Source organism: Hesperophylax consimilis, chromosome 11 (assembly GCF_061612785.1).
Source record: "Hesperophylax consimilis isolate HC1 chromosome 11, BYU_Hcon_1.0, whole genome shotgun sequence".
Taxonomy (NCBI): domain Eukaryota; kingdom Metazoa; phylum Arthropoda; class Insecta; order Trichoptera; family Limnephilidae; genus Hesperophylax; species Hesperophylax consimilis.
In genome coordinates this window covers 21,812,758-21,830,967 of record NC_142846.1, presented here as the reverse complement: position 1 = coordinate 21,830,967, position 18,210 = coordinate 21,812,758, and the positions used below count along the sequence as shown (strand labels likewise).

General features: G+C 35.0%; 1 protein-coding gene across 1 annotated transcript in view; it reads right to left on the bottom strand.

Moving 5' to 3' along the window:
- Nucleotides 1–18,210, bottom strand: part of kn (EBF transcription factor knot) — a 161,913-nt gene that overhangs the window by 103,628 nt on the left and 40,075 nt on the right. The gene's annotated exons all lie outside the window — the stretch shown is intronic.

The window sequence follows — 18,210 nt, the reverse complement described above, 5'->3', positions numbered from 1 at the left end:
TTTTTTTAAAACCGTTCTCTTATATTTTTCTTCTTTAAATCTAATATTTGTATAAACATATAAACAGTACCTACGTCAAGTTTCAAAAAGCAGAAAATTCCAGAATGATCGATTTTATTCTTAATACATTCGAAATATTGTCTTACACTAAAATTAATAGTTTTAAGTATGTTGCCGTAATACTCTCAAATATACATAAGATCTAGTTCAGTTTATTAAAGCAGCAATTAATTGCTCATTTTAAAAATATATCGTAAATTGTTGGTTACAGTTATTACCCATGTTTACTTGTGTATCAAGGGAGTTAAAAAAATATCGCAACGTTCTTGCTTAACGACGATCTCTTATACATTACACGTATCAAAAGAACATGATTTAAACAAAAAAACGTAGCAATTAAATCACATCAAAGGAAAAAGCCGGCGAATCAAACCCAATGAGTGGATAATGAATTGAATAAGATTACTAATAAAAAGTGGATTCGACTCTTTGGGCGTAGGTTCCGTACATGCCTTTAATGTCGAAGCTCTACTATAGTCTAGGATCGGGTAACAGGGTGTTCCTGTAGAAAGCCATCTATGCACGTAGAGTGGGCGGTGTCTTATGATGAAAATAAAGTAGAGGATAGGAGAATTAGCTTGTATGAACATTATGGATACACCCTTAAATGGTCAACCAACTTGTAAGTAAACATAAATTACAGAAAAACCATATGCATTAATATTCTTTGGCCACGTTAACGGTCCTAAACCTTGTAAATATCATTTTTTGTTATATTTTAAAAAGTAACAAGTACTACCCGGCTTCATCAGAGTTAAGACACCTTTTAAAATATGTATGAAAAACAACGTGACGTAGTGTTTTATGCGTAAAATGCCCTTTAGAACATTTTGTGGCTCATTATAGAATTAAAAGTCGAAGCTGATAATAATTTTGGCAATTAGTAATTCTGAATAGAATAAGCTATTTCAAATTCCACGAGGTCTAGACTTTATTTATTGGCATGTTTTAGAGCATTATTTAAACATATAATTTTAAATAAACAACTTTATTACACTAACGATTAGAACAAAATCACATAAAAAACTTGACGACATAAACAACTTTTAACCTTTCATGATTTATTCAATTATGTTTTAAAATAGATACAAAGTTACCTTATCCTAGTACAATTCTTATACAAATATATTTAAAAAAAATCATTAAGTATAAGTTAGTCCTACGTATTTTCCTACCTATGAATTTCCTCCCTCCCTGGGTCTCTAAAGATCCTACACAGCATCCACATAGATGACATAGGACCTGAGGGAAATGGTTTTCCCCAATGCCTCCTGTGTGGGGTTAATGTGAAAGAAAAAAACAATGGAATTCCGCTACGAGTCGACAGAATCAAAATATAAATATTTTAATATTTCTCTGTAAATATCGTGTTTTCTAAAGATCTAATATCTCAGAGAATAGCCACATCTATACATAGTCTGTTCTCAGGTGTGACTCGTAAAACGTAATTACACTTTACTCAGATCATTAAATGGTTGGGAAACTCGCCGCTAGGGTCACCTTCGGTGAACATTCCGCCGACACAGGGCTGAACGAATTTGCAGGGATGGCGCTCGGTAATACCTGCTAATTATTATGTTTTTTTGGCAATTAATTTTGACATAATACCATCAATTAATATGTGATGAACACTCTGCACAAGTGAAGGATGTAGAAAATTTGGTGCCTTGTATTTGAATTGTGTAATTTAAGTGTGGTCAAGAAAGACATTTAAGACAGAGTGTCTCAGTACTATGGAGTTTTTAAACCGTGATAAAACCTAGTTTCTTGTATGAACTTGACGTAAAGAACATAAATAGTGTCTATGAGTAATTTTAACTATCGGTACTGGACTACATAAGCACACATTAATATACAAATGTCCTTTAAGGATTCAAAGCGACAAAATAATTGGATAATAATAATAATACAAATTAAGTGAGAATTATATTATAGATTGGAATTTTTAAAATCTGAATGATTTTTTAAAATAAAATCATAAAAATAATTTTTAAAAATAGTTATAGTTTTTTCTTTATGCTTTTCAACAAGCGGATGGGTTGATATTGAAGTGGACGAAAAGTTAAATACATAACTTAAAAATATTATGTATAAAATGATAGTGAGTGAGTACCTAATACAAATATAAGTCAACGAAGCTGAGGATCAATAGATCTCTCGACCTGCATAAGGTTAGTTTTGTGCTATTCCGATAAGCGATATTTTTGTGTAAAAAATAAGAGGTGCAATAATTCAGAAAAAGTTTTGAAAACATTAGCAAAGATTGTAGAGTCGTAGTTCGGTTTTCTTAAAAATATTTTTTATCCGTAGGCTTCGATTTCCATCCTTCATTGAATAAAAATTAAGTAACATCCACATGGCAACAAATCTTCCCTTGTTCATGTGCTCCTTAACAAAACAACGGCGCTCCCCTCCTGCCAAAGGATTATGTCTCTTATTAAAGGTAATCCTTGCGATAGATTTTTCCCTGTTTAATTGAATATGTAATGGAATGGCTTAGTGGCCTTTGTATCGAGAGATATTCGGGGATTCCCGGAGACTTAGTGGCCGAACAAGGCAAAGAGGGGTTGGTGCAATATGCTCACTTCTGTACTTACATGTGGCTTATTTAAAAATAAATACAGGGGCTGCTAACAGGGCGAGGAGAGGAGACTAGTGCAGATGGGGTACGAAAGCTAGCAGGTTTCAAATTTCATCCATTTATGGATCATAAAATAACAAAAATACACTATGTTCCGATATATCTTAAATCTAACTAGGTAACTATTCATGCCTAAAATATATCAGTCTTAAAAAATATATTCTGCGGCAATCATATGTAGTAACTAAGGTGTAAAAAGTCAATCATAAGGGATGCTCTATAGGGATGGAAATAGACATAAAATATCGTTTTTATTTTTTTATATATACAATAATATTATTATTGGGTTTATAAAAACAGTTTATTTTTAAACAAGTTCTCTGTAGTCTGTAAGTGGGCTACCCACAGTTTGATAATGCCTTCAGAGGGCGAAACAGCTGTCACGCGTAATAATAATTACACAGCAGAACTTGTTTAAAAATAAACTGTTTTTATAAACCCAATAATAATATTATTGTATATATAAAAAAATAAAATGGAGTTCTACAAATTAAACTTAATAACAATAAATAAAATATCGTCTTCGTGCTTAATGTTAATTCTAATTTAAGTAGGTTTTTTTAAACTTATTTTAATACAGATAATAATTTTACTTACGCAACGAAAAAAACTGTTCGTTTGTTACTTTTTCAGGTTGTACGCTATCCTTTTCCGTTAAATTTAGTTGATTTTTAAATTATTAGTCACTGCAGGCCACACCCTAACTGATAATAATAATATTTGGATGATTTTTATAGCGCCGTTTTTGTGCAAAATCACCTCAAGGGCGCTGTACAAGTAATATAAAAAGTATAATATATATATAATATATATATAAAGTATAATACATTCTACTATGTTATTACTAACTATATATGGAGATAATATACAATACAATACTTACCTGGTAGGTCACTTGAGATTAACACTTAATTAACATTAACTTTTTGTTTATTAGCGAAATTTAGATACAGGATTTAAAACCTAATTGGATATGACTGGACTTTCTCTCAGGAATGGTATATTTAATGTAAGGGTATGGACAGCTTAAAAAGGTAAGTTTTTAGTGTAGACCTGAATTCTGTTGGACTTGTTATGGATTTTAGTTCTGGAGGGAGTTTATTCCAAGCCTTCGGCCCAGATACTCCGAAAGCGCGATCACCAAGCTTAATATTTGGCTTGCGCTTAGGTTCCATCAGTCTGCCTACAGCTGATGATGTTGCTGATCTAAGAGTTGATTGCCTCAGACCAGTGTTTTCCGGGACGCATAGTTCAGAGACGTAGGGTGGGGTCATTTCATTGATGGATTTAAACACCATCCAGCAAAATTTGTACTGGATTCTTTCAGGGCAATTGAGCCAATGAAGGTCACGAAGGTATTCTGAAATGTGCGAATATTTTGAAACCCCGGTTATGAGACGCGCTGCTGCATTAAACACTGATTGAAGCTTGTCAATTTGATATTTTGGAAGGCTATCATAAATGCTGTTGCAGTAATCGAGACGTGAGACAACGTAAGAGTTGATAAGTAGTTTTGTTGCTTCTGTAGGAAGATTTCTTCGGACAGACTTGTGTTGTCTTAGGTGAAAAAAACCGGTGCTTGCAGTCCTATTTATTTGACTTTTGAACGAAAAGTCTGAATCTAATTTGATACCCAGAAGTTTGACTGTTGTTTTTGGGATAATATCGCTGCCGGATATATAAATAGGTGAATCGTCTATGAAATGTTGACGTTTGTTCGTGGCCGCCCAGAGAAACTCAGTCTTAGATGGATTCAGCTTCAGCTTGTTTGAAGACATCCAACGAGTTATTGCTTCTAGACATTCAGTTATACGGATCTTGAGGCTATTTATTTCGTTTAGAGCTGATCGTCAGTGTAGTAGTGAGCTCTATTATACTAAAATAATGTCGCTATCCGCACCTGTCTGTTTGTGCGCTATATTCTTATAAACTACGCAACGGATTTTGATAAGGTTTTCACTATCCTGTGCAGAATTTTTTTCAAAAAGTATTTATATATATATAATACATGCATATTATATTTATATAAAGTAGAGAAAATACGAGCAACGCTGTGTACACGTCAGCTAGAATTAATCTTAATTTCGGTTAGCTTTTATAATTATTAGTGTTGCTGATTAAATTTTGTTTTAAGCCACACACATTGATCTTTAAAATGAACTATGTGAACATGTAACATGTAGTTATATTTTGTTTTCAGATACTGTTCGTGGCACAATCTGTTTATCTAAAGCTTTATCACAAGTGAAACGGATTTGATCAAACACAAATTCGATATGCAGTGATTTCTTAAACAATTTCCGTTCCTTCTTCTTTGCGCCTTACAAAGTTAAACCCAATTTTCTACAAGAGAAAGTATCAAACAGATTGCGTGCGTTGCAAGCTACGAAAATAAAGACGAAGAAAAATTGCCGGGCGGAGACACAAGCGGGGAAACTAAGTTACGTACGGTGATTTACAAGAAAAGCGCTTTTGGGGTCTATGCGGATATTACTAGAAACTCGTAGAATTTTTTTTTTCATGTTGTGTACCTAAATCATGAAAAAGTTTCGACTTCCAGAGCAAGGGGACTATTGGCATCCACGACATTTAAAAATATTGGGTGTGGGAGAGGGTTGGGTATTCAGAACGGATCATTAGATTTTTTTATCATTTGCATGTTGGTAATGTTTTACCAGTAATATCCCTATAGCACGCTGATGCAATGTCAGTATAACAGACATCAAAATAAATTCGATTCGAAATTATGGAATGCATTCATTCCTTGGATATTTATCATAAGGTATTGTTATACCAGAAAAAAAATTAACACTTGAAAATTCACATCTGCCCGTATCGGTGACAAAATACTGCTGTATCGTTTAAATATAATGGTTCTTAATGCGTGAATCAAAAACATAAAAAAAAAACTATTTTAGGTCCAATGAAACTTATTATTCTCCAAATGTCAAGCATTTCGCGATATTTTCGCATACGGATAAGGAAAAGTCGAGAAGTTCATTCTTCACCCCACTTCCCACACCCTCAGAGCCAGTCTGCCTTCCCAACTTCCCACCCTCGAAGCCTTAAGCCGCAAGCGTCTCTAACAAATCAAATTAGCAGCCAATGTGTTTTCACGCCTCTCTCAGCCGGCGTCCCGACGCCCTAAGAGGCGTAATTCCATTTTTAAAAGGATTTCATCGTGTGTGAACAGCAATTTAAAATCAGATTTTTGGTGTTATTCAAATTGAGTGTTTGAACGAAATCGAATGCCTCGATTGTTAAATTAAACGAGAAACAATAGATATGCCTAAGAAATTTGTAAGCAATGTGGTAAACCCTTAAGGATATTAGCTTATAATGATCAACATTTGCACATTTTCGCGCATATTAATTTGCTTTAATTATAAAATTTTCTTAATTTCAAGCATCGGTTTAGGTTGGTCTAATAGAAGGTTATGTATGAGAAGATTTATGTATGGGAATGAAGCATGGAGTATGCCAAGACAGAAACGTGTGGCAGAAACTTTTTTTTTATTTGTAACTTAAATACTATGGGCCTTACTAATAAACGTCTTTAAAATTTTACACAACTGATTTACAACCATTCACCATACGTAAATGGATTTTGTTCAGTTGTGTAAAATTTAAAACACGTTTATTAGTAAAGGGGTATATATACAATAAGGAAAATCCTACATATTATATTAGCATACGTATCGCGTTCATTCATCGCTCTTCAAACAGTATATACTGGGACACGTGGCGGCACCCGTCAGATAATGCTAAGTCCCAGGAGCACAACGGTTGCAGAAGGTCTATAAGGAGATACGCCCCCACTAAATAGGAACGAGAGAATGATAAATTTAAAATATCGCATAAGAACAAGTGTAAATATTGGGGTGTTTTGTATGGGAATATTTTAGGTGATGTGATATCAGAATGCGATTTTATAGTGACGGATTTGTTTGTGCAAAAAAGAGTTTGAGATTTAAATAGCAGTAAGCCAACATAACATATGATTTATGAGTCCTTAGATAAAATCACTTATACATTTATTTAAATAATAAGATTTGATGTGTGCCGCACACGCTTTGCACGATTTAAATTATGTTTTTTATCTATGATTTTGAAAGTTGATAAAAATACGTGATATTTAAATGATACGTAATAATTATTTCAGTACCCACCTGATAAATGGTAATTTAAGTATTCCAACTTCATCTACTCGGTCGGTGGCCGAGTTGACATCGCGTTTGGGTCCCACCCAGGCGTAGTGTGTTCAATTCCTAGGATGGCTAAGTCCTCCATCACAACACAAGCAACATTTTCAGCTTTCTGTGGTGGTAGTAGGAGATTTTCAAATATTGTCAGGTTATTCGTAACCCGGAAATGTTGGTCTTTCTTTTTAAAAAATAAAACAAATAAATAAAAATTTACCTCGTGGTTGAGGGGTAAGGCTATAGACTAGAAATCCGGAGGTCGCGGGTTCAAATCTCGGCGTGCTCAAGTAAATCTATTTTTTTTAATTTATGTTATTTCACAACTTATTCATTTAAAATAATATATTATAGTATATTTGTGGCACATTCCAGAATAGAAGATATTCTCAGTATTGGTGCAAGACCACCATTCAGAATTGAAACGTTGTTTGAAATAGATTTGGTGATCAGATCTTAATAACCAGGTACCCAACCTTCCTCTACCCATCTCCACGGGGATGCCATACTTTTACTGGCTCCAGGCGGTTGGGATCAGTTGGGACTCTAGTGCGGAGGTTAGTTTTCATCAATAATATAATCTACAATTCGAAATAGTGCCACATTCTACTGACGATTAGGTGTCGCGCTAACGAACTGAACCGCTATTTCCATCCTACCCACTTTAAAACTCTCACACATACTTTTCTTTCGAAGAACATCTACGTCGTTTTTGTGTCCGATGTAAATAAATAATAATATTATAGTCATTTTATGATAAATAAACAATTATGTATAAAGTAAAATTGAACCGCATTGTGAACTAATTCCATTCTGCATTGTAATCTCGCAATATCTAATGCTGATATCATTGACATAATATCATCGCTTTGCTAATATTCTGATCAATACCTGTGTAGTACTATTCAGTATTCCTACATTATATTGTTAAGTATTATTTCGATATTATAATGGCCGTTACTGAAGGCATGTTTTTCGATACGGGCTAAACTGATAATAAAGAGTAAACTTATATAAATTCAAATCATTTGGTTCATCTATCGATTCAATACAATATGTCAACTCGATATATTTTTAAAATATGTTACGATTGCTAGTACGTATAAACCTCAAACAGACGATTGTGAAACGTACCTACTGAGTAGATAGCTATATAGTAGATAAGTAAATAATTTATTCCAATATAAGCACAGTAGGAAATAAATACCTATATTACATAAACAGCCAATGATTTAAAAATTTAAATAAATAATGACATTAACGGATACGGGACGAGAAATGCAAATTGCATAATATTGCCTATTACAGAGCTAAACTTAAAACTCACCTTTTTAGAAAGCATCAACAAAGGTTCCCAGTATTCTCATTCAATGAAGAATTTGTAAGCATTTAATAAAAAGTCTCCAGTCCTAAAGATTCCTAACTTATACAGTCTTTTAAAATAAATATGAACTCTACTTTTGTCACAAGTATTCCTATAGATGTAATATCTAAATTGTCTAATGGGGGGTGAAATGGCAAATGTTAAATTATGTAATGTCCAGTGTGTTAGTCATAGTGTACTCTACGTGCAAAGTCGTAAACTTTTAAGTAAAAGTCAGTTTTTCTGAAATGAACTGCTAGATAATTCTGTATCTGAATAAGTTCTGTATCTATAAATATAAAGAAATAGATAGAGCTTAAGAACTGATAATATATTGTACAGTCCCTTCGGGTGATTTTTTACAAAAAATGCGCGGTAAAAATGATCTAATTATCATTATTATTAGAAAAAAAGAAGTAGGCACCATCATCGAAATGACTTCCTACCTAGAAATTATTTAATGACGTAAGATTTTCAATACCCTAATACCTTCGTAATATTGTAAATTAGAGACATTTTGTCCCGATATTAGAAGTTTTAAATGTTTAAGCTTATAATTCCGTCTAAGAAGTACTAGGTTAACGAAAGTAAAATATATTTGGACATTTAAACCTTTTAAAAAAAGCTAAAGCACGCCTATGGACCAATTCTTTAACTTTTTTCTTGAAACATGACAGTTTCGGTCTTATGGGATGTATATTAAAATGAAATCGCCGGTAAGTTCGTGAGAGTTCTCCACTTCATAAGCGTTTTAATGCAGATTCGGTTTAAAACAAAGCGCGAGAGGGCGCGAATATCGCGTTCACGCCATCACATTGTTTATTTATCCCTGCCTACGTTGAACGTTGTAATACTTTATTAGGAGTTTTAGTACCGGGGCATCATTTTACTCCAAAGCCCCGGTCTGTATACGGTGTATGCCAGGGGTACTCAAACTGTAGACCGAAGGGATTTCAAAAATCGTTTTCCATCAACCCCAACGAACGCAAAGATTCTGGTGAGGTGTTAAATACTATAATATTATATTAAAATCATTTGAAATACCTACGGTTCCATGATAACTCCACACAATTTCAAAAAGTTTTAAACTAATTTTTTTATTAATTTTGGTACCTACTTTATCGCTTGTCTGAACCAATCCAATTTTGAAAATCAAAGCAAAACCCCTAGTTAGAGTTCATTCAACCCAAATTACACATAGACACAGATACAAAGACTCACCACCGAAATTATTGTTTTAGTCGCTTGTTTTCTTAGATACTAGTCGTTTCATCCCCTATCTACTTATAATGGGGTATTTAGGTAGGCAATGAATACCGTTAAAAAATATGTGGATGAATTAAAGTTTATATTTCTGATTTTCTAAAAAAGTGTGTTTATAATATCTTAATTCATCGGTCGGGGTGTCGGGCTCTCGGAGCAGCCTGACGCGTTTTGGTCGGTCTCGTCTTTCTTCGACAATTACAAGGGATATTTCATACATTCCGCCCTTAAAAGTGTCAATAAATGTTCCTTACTGTGTTCAAATTGCTTAAGTGTACTAAAAACTAATTTTACTGTGACCAGTGTGGACGTATAACGACTTTAAGAATAGGTGACAAATAATATTGTTAATCCTAAGATGTGTAAATTCCAATGTGTATAATACGAGACCAGTGCTTTGAACATTCACCAGATGTGATCATCCCTTCGGCCCTTGCCCCTTGCCCCTCGTCCACCCGCACCAATACTGCAAACCCCGCTGTCCGACGCATACAGTGCGGTTATAGAATGTGGGCCATATGACATTGCTTAGGCCACAGAATATCCGTTTCTCGGAATCTACCCTTAACCCGGACAAGAAGAGAGTCATTTGGCGACTCATGCAACCCCTGCCGCAACCTCCGCTCCCCACCGCTCGTGCCCTTCCGCGCGTGAAATAATGACATCGGAAATGAAGGATGAAATCGGACTGAACCCGCGCTCTTTGGTTTGCTGTCTACATGGAGTGTCTTAAAACAATTATACAGTGATAAAATATCTATTTTTAGTGGTAGTTTATTTGTTTAGTCATTCTGGAACAGTTTTTTCTTTGGTTGAGTTTAGGATTAAGTTAAATGTTATATTAAGCGTATAAATATGTATTTTTTTTTATGTGTGTAACGATATGTTAAGTTGTATAAGTAAGATGTTTATGTAGTACTTGGAAGGGAATGGCCGACAAAGATGTCGATGAGGTTCGCTATCCATCACATCGCCAACCCTTCGGTGGCGCAAAGAGGAGGACGGAACGTGATCAATGTCGAATTGGTACATGGAACATTAGAGGAGGAATGGAAAGAAAGATGAACGAACTATGTGATACAATGGTGAGCAAATGTTTGGACGTACTGTGTATAACAGAGAGTATGAAAAAGGGTAGCGGTACAATGCAGCATAATGATAGGCTCGTCATTTGGTCTGGGAGACCAGATACGGAGAGGGCGTGTCAGGGTGTTGCAGCACTACTGTCTCCCAGAATGATTGAATGTATGTTGCAGTATGAATGTGTAAGTCCGAGAATAATGTGGATCAGATTTAAAATCGGTTTGACAAGGGTGTTTCTTGTTATTTGCTACGCCCCTGTCAATTCTGAAAGCGATGAAGTGAAAGATGATTTTTGGACTGGTGTGAATGATGTAATGAGACTAAAAAATATGAACGAAAGGATTATAATGGCAGGCGATTTGAATGGGTGGGTGGGAATTAGACGTGACGGATTTGATTCGGTCTTAGGTATGTTTGGGGATAAAAGAACGAATGACAACGGGAACAGAATACTTGAAGTATGTTTAGAGTGGAACCTGTTTGTGTCGAATACTTTCTTCGATCATAAAGGTATCCACCAATATACGTGGGAAAGAGGAAATGAGAGGTCAATTATTGATTTTGTAGTAATTGACTCTAGGTTGAGAGCTGTTACCGAGGACACAAGAGTTTTCAGAGGGGCTGAGGTCGAAACTGACCACTTTCTTGTAGTGTCAAGAGTAAACCTCTTTCGCGGTTGGCGCTCTAAAGTGAAAACGCTACTAACTCCAACAAGAGTCAAAATAGAAAAACTACAAAATGATAATGTGAGAAGTAAGTATATGAATTGTGCAGAGATAAGATTGAATGCGAAGGAAATGGATGGTCTAAGCATAGACGAAACATGGAACCACATAAAAGTGTGTCTTTGTGAATCTGCTAGAGAGGTTTGTGGAATAAGTACGCAAGGTAGGAAGAAAGGTGATGCATGGTGGGATGATGAGATTAAAGCACTGGTCTCAGAGAAGAAGAAAGCATGGTTATGTCTGATTGCGGCTGGCAGTGCTTCCAGCAAAGAGAAGTATCGAGCGAAAGAAGTATATAAGGAATGTAAGAAAAAAGTAAGAGTTGGAGTGAAAGAACGAAAGAAACGCCTGGAAGAGGAAGAAGGAATGAAAATGACAAACCATTTCCAAGAAAACATTAAGTTGTTTTGGAAAGAAGTCAAAAGGTCCCGGAGTGGCCCAGAAAACGGAAGCATGAAAGTGATAAAATCAAAAGATGGAAAAATGTTGACGAATGAGGAAAAAATAAAAGAGAGATGGATGAATTATTTCGAGGAAGTCTTCGAAAGCGAAGTGAGTGACAGTGATTCCAGCGGTGAATCAGATATGAATGACGATGGAGTGAATGTTACCGAAATTAGCATGGATGAGATAGAAAGTTCGATTAAATGTATGAAGAATGGTAAGGCTGTTGGGTTTGACAATATTGCTGCTGAATATTTTAAAGGAGGTAGCCGTATAATTCTCACATGGTTGTGCAATCTTTTTAACCAATGTTTAAAGGAAGGTTATACGCCTTTAGACTGGAGAAGGGCTGTGATAATGCCATTATACAAAGGTAAAGGGTCACGTATGGAATGTGGGAATCATAGGGCTATTAGCCTGCTAAGTTCAGTTGGCAAGCTGTATGGTAGAATTTTGATTGAAAGAGTAAGAAAGGAAACAAAAGATAAAATATGGGATGTGCAAGGTGCTTTTATGAGTGGAAGGGGGTGCATGGACCAGATCTTCTCATTGCGTATGCTCACTGAGAAGTTTCTGGCAAAAAACCAGAAACTTTTCTGTGCCTTTGTAGATCTACAAAAAGCATACGACCGAGTCGACAGGAAAAAGCTATGGAAGGTGTTGTCCAAGTATGGAGTGAATACATATCTGACTCAGGCAATTGCGTCTCTGTATGAGGGAAGCGTTGCATGTGTTAGGGTAAACGGTGGTTTTACGGGGTGGTTTGATATCAGAAAAGGTGTTAAACAAGGCTGCGTAATGTCACCGTGGTTATTCAATCTATACATGGATAATTGTATGCAAGAATTGAAAGAGGTGGGATTGGGCGCGAATTTGAATAATTTGAAAGTATGTTGCCTGTTGTATGCTGATGATGCGGTGCTGATTGCTAATAGTATAGAAGATCTACAGTCTCTCGTGTCTAGGATGAACGAAGTATGCATGGAGAATGAGTTAATGATGAATGTAAGTAAGTCTAAAGTAATGGTGTTTGAAAGAGAGAGTACGAAAACAGTGTGCAATATAATTGTGAATGAGGAATACTTAGAGCAGGTGGATGAGTTTGTGTATTTAGGAAGTATGTTTACGAGAGATGGGAAGGCTGACAGAGATTTTGAAAGAAGGGTAAATGCAGGTAATTCCGTTAATAGAGGACTGAACGCCGTTGGCGCTAACAAAAAACTGTCCAAAGAAGCGAAGTTAGCAGTCCACAACGGAGTGCTGGTACCTACCTTGATGTATGGAAGTGAGGCATGGAACTGGCAAAGAAAGGATGAAAGTAGATTGAATGCTGTTGAAATGAGATCCCTGAGGCGTATGTGTGGTAAAACCATGTTTGATCGTGTGAGGAATGTGGAGATCCGCAAAGAGTGCAAGGCTGATGTAAGCGTAATGAGTAAGATTAAGAAAGGGATGCTTAGATGGTTTGGGCATGTAGAGCGAATGAGCGAAGATAGGAGTGTAAGGAGGATATATGATGCAAATGCGAATGGTAGCAGAAGTCGGGGACGCCCGAGGAAGACATGGCACGATCAAGTGAATCAGATACTAGAGTCGGGCCATGTCAAGAGTCAGAATAATAGAAGAGTATGTATGAGACGATGTATGAATGTGAATGAGGCAAGAAGTGTGTGCCAAGACCGAGTTGTTTGGCGGTCCGTCCTCTCTGCCTACCCCTGCGGGGAAACGGCGTGATGGTTAGTTAGTTAGTTAGTTAGTTAATTCATAATTGTTGATGTGGAAATCGAACATCCTGAAACTGTTCCAAGTGGCTATAACTTCATTCGCCGCCGAATTCACGAAAAAAACGAATATTTCGTTTTGGCTGCAAAATACCTTCACTATCACTATTTTTTCTTATTTTTATCTAGAATAAAAAGAAACCGTATTGTGTGGTAGATCTCGTTTAACACAAGTCTGAGCATCACTGGCGTATGAGGCAGAGTACCGCGGGACAGGGGTTGGGGGGAAAGGGTAATATATCGCTGAAGAGAATTTATGTTAAACGCAACAAATATTACAGAAGCCATAAGCTCACAGGTCTGCACGCAGATTTATGGCGGTTTTACGACGCGGGTAAACTTGCGATATAATGCGATCGTTAGCTTAAAATGCTTTAAAGTGTCAATTGATAGCAGGGTTTAAAAAACACCTAACTAATCCAGGTTTAAAGGCCATACATATAAACATAATTGAACGAAATAACTATAAGGACGGTTAAAGTTATTTCGATAATAAATAACGCTATTTGATGGCCTTCGTTATCGAGGGGTAAGGTTCTCAACTGGCAAGACGGAGGTCGCGGGTTCAAATCCCGACATGCGTAAATAAATTTTATTTGATAAATTTGTGTAAATTTGCAATTTACTAATTTTAAATAATATATAGAACATTTTCGTTCAGAGTAGAAGATACTCTCAGTACCGCCCTTTTGTTAGACCACATATCGGAATTGAAATGTATCTTGAAATGGCTTTGGCCGTGTTTGATGATCAGATCTGAAAAGCCAGGTAATTCACCGCCTTTCTCTTTTCAATCTTCTTCCTCTCCCCATTACCTTCAGCCTCACAACATATTGGGGATGCCATAGTCTCAGCTCTTGCTCCAGACGGTTGGTAGCAGTTGGGACTCTTGTTTGGTTTCACATAGAAAAGGAATATCACAAAACAAATTTCACTTCTGCAAATATAGCGTTTACTCTATAAAAATATAGGCTATTTCATCGTACTCATTATTTTTAATATCACCCCAAGGGCGCTTTACAAAACTGTCAGTTAGAAAAACTATTTTAAATAACATAAAAGTTCTTCGGCTATTTAAGCCATTCATATTCATACATTATTGTTTAAAAAAATCATTATTTTTAGTCTAAATGTAAATAATTCTAACACGAGCTCAACTTATAGAGTAGTAGAATAATAAAGAAAAAAATATAACTCTGCATATTGTTACCATTTGTAATATTAAATAATTTACGTAATTATTTTAAGTAATAAAAATATATATATATTACTTAAGCAAACTGGTGATAGTATAATATGTTATTGTAACTATGGCTGTTGAAGGTTTGAATTTTAAGGTTGACGTACTGAAATATTGCTAATATATTTTAAGTTGTTTTACTAGTAGGTAGGAACTATAATTATGTGCCTTGTTCTCTAAAAGGATTTTCTGAAATAAGTTTTTATAATCTTAAAAAAATAACGTATCTACGCTTTATGCTATATTTCCCACCTAGTTGGTATATATGATACCAACTATGATCAACATTACTAATGTGTTTATATAAACCAAATATAACTTCATGCGTCGTCTTAGTTCAAAGGGGCAGTTAGTCGGGTGAGGGTGGGGTGGTGTATATGTATAAGGGTGTATATTCATCGTTATTGCCTGTATGAAAGAAGAGTCCCTACGTCGAGAGCCGTAAAAGGAAATTTACGTGTACGGCATAACCCTTCGCCGCAGTTAGTCTAACAAGGAGCCTTCTCATGGCTTACTCTTTTCTTCATGGCCAGTGGCGTCCTGTTATGAATATGTGTATTATTTATGTTATCAAATGTTAAATATTTCATAATATTGATTCTGTTGTTTAGCAGATAAATTCCATTTTTAAATATATCTATGAAACACTATTCAACTTTCTCTACTCGTTTTTGATTCATTTTAAACTGCGCTAGAATAATAATAATGATTTCTACAAAAAATACCAATTAATGAATTGGAGTATTTATTCACATTTTAAAATAAGCATTTTTAAACATTGTTATTTTTAATAACAAAGGCTACATGAAGTAAATGATAATATCAGGAAAATATCTTGTTGAAATATGAAAACTAATATATTATATACCTTAATTATGAGGAACATAGAAATAAATTGTTTCAAAAATCTGGTTGACGGTATATGCTTTATTTTGGTTATATTAGTTTAGGATGTCAAATTAGGATGTTTAATAGTAAAGATCTTAAAAGTTGAACTAACATAAAAAACATTAACTCCTCGGGTTTAGACGATGTATCTCATGTCAAATCTGCGAGATTATTCATTCATTTTCAAATTCTTGAACGTAAATAGGATAATATTTTAGAAGCAAAAATAAAGGTTAGTGTTTTCTCTTTCTAAAACTATTAATTTGATTATATCATCTGATCATAAGAGAACATTTTGAAAGTATTTTAGAGAACGTGTCACTTGGTGGCAGATATGGCAAAACGTAACTCAACAGCAAACTACACGGAGAATAATTGCTGATAAAAAAATGATAATCTATTAAAAATCTCTTCAAATCATACGTAATACATTTAAAAACGGGATTGCAGGACAGTAACAAATCAATTGATACGTTTAATAATAAAATTTTAGTAAAATACGAACTTATAATCACGATGTCGGAACACGTATTCATAAAAATCATAATATATCCGTATTTGGTCAAGGCAAATTCAGGTGCATGAACACAATTTCGATATGTTAGGAAAATACTAAAAGCTTATCAGGATACGGCCTACATTCCCGATTTTAACCAGATTACCAATATATTAAAGTTTCGTGGACCTTGATACACCAAAAATATTTTAGTCGATACATACTTTCCACGGTACCTGCGTTTCTAATCATACCCACTAAGACTGAAAACATCGAAACTTTATCTAATTTTTTTAAATTTTCCACTTTTTTAAAACGATTGGTGTTTCGAACGGAGCCCGCCACTGGCAACGAGTAGCGAACAGGCCATAAGCGTCCCGTGAACCGCGACTCTGCTATACCCAATTAACAGGGATTTATGGCTACCAAATAATTAACTCAAAGGCTGCTCCTTCCAAACTACGAGTAGCTACTTGCTACTATTGGTACCCTTGCTTCTTACGTACCGGCTTAACTTTACTGGGCCTTGACTGCTCCTACCCCCTGTCTCCCTGCCCCACTTGAAACTTTTACCACTTTTACGTCAAGCTTTACGTTACGGAGTTTAGCAGGTACCTATTTTCAACAACTTATTTTTTAAACATTATTTTATTTTGATAAAATTCAGCAAATACTTGACCTTCTTCGTAAATATTAAAATTTATTTTATTGGAAGGCCAATAAAATTAATTTTCCGTAAAGATAAGGTTAATAAAAATCAACTCGTAGCAAAACTTTGTTAATGTTTTTTAAAACTTAACAATAAATGGTTTTACTTATGATTAAGCCTTTCTTCATAGAAACTGCAGTCGACATCTCTACCAATCTTGCCAAATGCCGATCGGGTCGGACCGATATTACTAAATAAACTAACTAACCATCAATGCGTTTCCCCGCAAGGGTAGGCAAAGAGGACGTACCGTCAAACAACTCAGTCTTTGCACACACTTCTTGCCTCATTCACATTCATACATCATATCCTAAAAACTCCTCTTTTATTCTGACTCTTAACATGGCCCGACTCAAGTGTCTCATTCACTTGATTATGCCATGTCTTCCTCGGGCGTCTCCAATTTCCTTCATCATTGACACTTGCGTCATATATTCTCCTTATACTCCTTTCTTCGTAGATGCCAAAACCATCTGAGGGTACCTTTCTTAATCTTGCTCATTTTGCTTAAATCAGCCTTGCATTCTTTGCGGAACTCCACATCTAGGACCGACAATTATTTCAATTATCAACTGCGGTAATGTCGTTGCCATCGATGCCGATTTCAGAGAAATTTGTTTATCTCCGTGTGTATGTAAATGATTGCCACTAAAACTTGGTAGAATGTATTATCATCGACAATGAGTCTATCTGCCGAAAGTCAGATTGATCGGAATTCGAGAAATGGTTTTATTTTTGCTTCCAAGATGTGCATTCATTCATTACTGAAAACAAAAGTGAAATTCAAATAGATGTACTTAAAAACGAAGATGATGATCGTTCACCAGTTTATTAAGGCGATGCCATACGTAGTAATATAAAATCATGTTTTTTTTGTTTGAAAATGTAGTCACCTAGAAATGTTTCAGATGTTTTAATTAAATACTGCGAGTAGAATACATGTTGGCCTTAAAATAATCGAATATTTTTTAGATAAGTCTTTTTATAAGCCCAGAAAAAAATAATGTATAAGACCTATGAAAACTGCTTTAAAGTTCAAAATCTCCTACTTACGAACCCATTTTCAGTTATGATTTTATTGTATAATGTGGCAAATTAAGTTATTTATAAAATTATCGAAAAAAAATTAAATATTGATGCCTGAAATAAAACAAAAGGCACTTTTTGGCCATGTTTTTTTCTTGCATAAATCAAAACAGGCGGATGGTTGTTATTGATAGCGGCTCAATTTAAAATATTACACGACGCAGTGCATCGCCTTAAGACTTAAGAATGAGAAAATACCTTAAATTTGTTTGGTTCTTAATAATAATATAAA